Source organism: Astatotilapia calliptera, chromosome 3, assembly GCF_900246225.1.
Source record: "Astatotilapia calliptera chromosome 3, fAstCal1.2, whole genome shotgun sequence".
NCBI lineage: Eukaryota > Metazoa > Chordata > Actinopteri > Cichliformes > Cichlidae > Astatotilapia > Astatotilapia calliptera.
Genome location: NC_039304.1, coordinates 34,307,841 through 34,312,182, shown reverse-complemented (window position 1 = coordinate 34,312,182; position 4,342 = coordinate 34,307,841).

The window sequence follows — 4,342 nt, the reverse complement described above, 5'->3', positions numbered from 1 at the left end:
TGACACATGAGCGGGGATAAACAAACAGGGAGGCAAAAGGTGAAACACACGGAGAGGAAGAGGAAAACCGGTAAGGAAGACAAAACAGTGACAAGATTTAGACACAGAGGGCGGGGGAGAGGGAATGAGAGACATGGAGGGAAACGGAGAGAGAGGGGTCTAGGAGAACACACCTGGATGTACGAGCATGGAAACCAAAGAGGGAGACGAAACACAAAGACATGACTAAGACATGTGTAAACACAAACGACAAGACAGAGTCTCATAGGAGACACAAAGAAAAAGGCACAAAAGGGAACCTAGCAGACAAGAAGCTAAACTGGGAGCACAAGAAAACTCAGAAGCAACTTGAAAGGTGTTATGCAAAGAAATCTAAAGGTGAATGCTTTTCAAATTACCTTAAGCAGTTAAACATAGCACCAAACCAATTGCGTGAAGGAGTACATCCTTCTTTCTTTTGTTTTCCGTAGTACAACAGACACTGCAGTAGCAACTTCAGCGCTGGTGGTTGACTCATGTTGTTGTTTCAGTTCAAGTCACTCGCTTTATCAGACGGAAGTATTAGAGCTTCTCAAAGGCAGTGACCCCGACTACACCGACACATCCTACTCTACACCTCACCTTAGGACCTCGCAGAAATCTGGCAATGAGCTTACAAATAGATTTTCTTGACAGAAAGAGACAAAACCAGTGTCAGCTGAAATGGTGCTGTACCCGCTGATTCGCCTGAGCAATCTTCTGTTATCTCCTACAGGGCCAGAGCAGCACCGCTGGCTCTAAGCTCTCAGCAAAACACGTTTTCTTTCTCGGGGCCAAAGCTACAAAGGAACATGTCTTTATGGGTAATCCATTTTTAAACAGCACTTCTTGTATTTAGTATAAATGTCTCCATTTTTAATATCTCTGGTTTAATCTGTTTCCCGTGGCCTCAGCTGTTTCAGGCCTTAAGGGTAGAAGAGTGGAGACGTCTTGTGTTACACCTCTCACCCAGCGTTGTGTAAGAAGCATATATGTGCCTTTTTAAATATTTATATGCTACAGCACATGCACTGTGCTTATGCTTTTTCTCTTATAGTTTGGTTTTCCAGATTCTTGGGTATATGAATACCTCACCTTTAAAGAGGATAAATTGCTGTGCATCTATACTTAAGGAATTAATCAGTAAAATCTAATATTTTAATATTCTGATTGCAAATAAGCCAGTACAAACCTGAGGTTAAGCATGCTAGCTTCTCGGCTCAAGGGGATGCAGAAATTTGTAACTGAAATACTGCTAGGATTTCTAACAATCCAACAAATGAATTTTGAAAGCATTGTAAGTGTTTCTAGTCTTCCCCGTCTGTGCCTCTGCTTCTTGTTTTTCAATTCTCGTAATGGCAATTACCTCATCACTTCTAAACATGTTCCCAAACTAAATCTTACCCTACAAAGGAATCAGCAACTCTCTGAAACTCTCTGTTTCAAATCTAATAAATAAATTAAAAATCTATAAATGAAATAAAATATATATATATATATAATTACATTGTGTTTATATTTCAGAGTCTTCCGATCTTCTCCTGCCTTGTCCTGTCTGCCAAAGCAGCTTTTCTCAAGGATGTCATAAGGTCTGCTTGCTCCCTGGTATAACGATGAAGTTATTAGCATGCTGCAGCACATCAGCTTATGGGACATGAATATTGACCAGAAATCACCAACTGTCTCCGAGCCTACGGGTAAGACGACCTTTCATTCTTTTCGCTGAACCGGGGGATTTTTACCTTGAAATACTAATGGAAATATGCTATGTGAGCACATCTAGAAGGTCAAGCTGAGGCACAAATTCACTGCAACCAAAATTCTAGAAATTTCCCCATACGATCGGCAGACTGTGGTTTTTATTTAGCAAAGGCTGTTTGTGCAATGAGACAGTAAAGAAGTGTTTAATGTTTTGGCTGCTGTGACAGCATAATCTCCCTATTTTTGCAATAAATAAAATATATCTTTAAATCTTATCTCACATTCGCTTCACAAGAAAACAGATGGGTTTTTTCATCACAAAAAACATACAAAAGCCTTTGGAACTGTGGCTAAATCAGTCAAATCATGTGTGACTCGTCGACCTTGAAGAAGAGTGCTTGAATGAGTCAAGATTAAGTAGTGCTCCTTCAGTTTTAGGAGCAAGTCGTGCTTTTTCTTCGGAAAACTACTTCCAGACTGGCCTCCGAGTCTGACCCCATGTTATTCATTAAGCCTCTCAGATTCTCATTTTTCCTGGGTTGTGGCTTCATTTGACCCGTTCTCACATCTCTGTAAAAAACAAAGTTGTTGTGAAAAGATTGTTATAGCTCACCCAGCATAGGAAAAAAAACCCCATCTGAATAAAGGTGGAAATCACAAATAACCTTGCACTGTTTCAGTTCACTTAATACGTGTAATCACTCATTTCTGTCCCTCTGGCATGAACTTTCTCAACTTCTAGATGGATTGAAACCCTGGCATCATCTCCCTGGTCAAAACTATGAGACTATAAAAGCTGCAATATAGACGGATGCACATCAGCGCTGTTTCTACCTACAATAGAAGTCTAGTCAGACTGTCTCTTACCACCTGAGAAGTACAGCTCGGTCTTTGTCCGTCTTTGTTTCTTTTTTCTTTTGAAGAATGTGGTTAGACATGCTTATGAACAGATGGCCCTGCAACATCTTCCCCTCATACAAAGACTTATTTTACAGTTGTTTTTTTGTTTTTTTTTGTTTTCTTTTTTTATTGAAAATACACAACACTTTGTCATGTTCCCAGGTTTTTCTGGATTGTTTGTTGTTGTTTCTCCTTTAATCCTCACCGCCAGGGCAGAGTCTGGCCCTGGTCCCCACCTCAGTGTTCACCTGTGCAGCCTCTTCACCTGTCACCTATGATGAATAATTACTCACCTGCTGTCCATTATCAGTGACTGCTCCCACACTTGGCCTGAGTGAGTGAGCGTGAGTTTGGACTGGATTAGTGTGTAGACTGTCGTGAGTCACAGACTGTGTGAAGAGGAGTTTGGACCTTCCCCTGGTTGCCCTGGTCCTCCCCCCAGCACTGTATATATGTATATATCTCACCTGGTGACACCTGTTTAAATAAACCACCTTTTGACTTTTCATTCAGAGTCCTGCATTTGAGTCCTGCACTTGTAATAGTGATAACTTTCATCAAATCTGAATATTTTACCAGTAAAGATGATGACAGACATATAACTGCCAGAAGAAAAAAGCTTTTAACAGGTTAACAAAGGCTTAAAGGGTTAATGCAATGTTTCAAGGCCAATATTTTAAGTGATTATTGCATTTAGATTTCTCTTCAAATAACTTTTGAACTAAGTGCCCAGAAATAGCAGGACCTGGAGGAATCAGTTTGTATGTAGGCTGATGATCTCCTATGGTAACATCCTTATACTAGTTGAATCCTGGCTAGTTGTTGCAGAGCAGTCCTTATATATCATTTCATATATCACATAATGTAGTTGGCTTAATGCACAGGGAGCAGTAACCTCAGAAGCAACATAGGAGAGCTATGTGACTTATTACTAAATGAGCAAATTCCCCATGGTGCACTGCTATCTTAAGAATCTTGCTTTTGTGCACTGCATGTTGTTTGATTTTCAATAATGCTACACTACCATAATTCATTTTTTCTATACATGATTACCCATGCTGCATCACGCTGTCTCAAATAATCACTTGCTCATTGTGTCTGTAATCTTCCCATATTCTTTTGTTCACACATGAAATAATTACATAGAATTTAACACTTCTTACTGATTAAGAAAACAAAACATACAAAAAACATGCACCAGGTTTTATATATATATATATATATATATATATATTTTTTTTTTTAGCAGGCATAATTTTCTAATGCCGCGATTTATTGGAATGTGTATATGTATAGTATGTAATGCAAAATAGAGTTTGTATAGTTCTAATGAACTCAAAGTCAATATTTAACATGGCCATCCTTATTCTTCAAGACAACTTGAACTCTCTTAGTTACGCGTTCTTGTGAGTTCTTTAAGCGGCCTTCAGGAATGGCTCTCCAGGCTTCTTGAAAAACGTTCAAAGCCCTCCTTTTTCTGATCTCACACTGATCCAATAATGTTGAAGTCCTCACTCAGGGGAGGCCAATCCATGACTAAGAGTGTTTTTCTATCCAGGCACTGGTAGTGTGATTGGGATCGCTATTATGCTCAAAAATGAAGTTGTTCCCAATCACATGCTTTCCAGATGGTACTGCAGTGTTGATCAAAATCTGCCGGTAATTCTGTGCCTTTATGATTTCATTAATTTTAAGATTTTCAACACCACTGGCAGAAATGCAG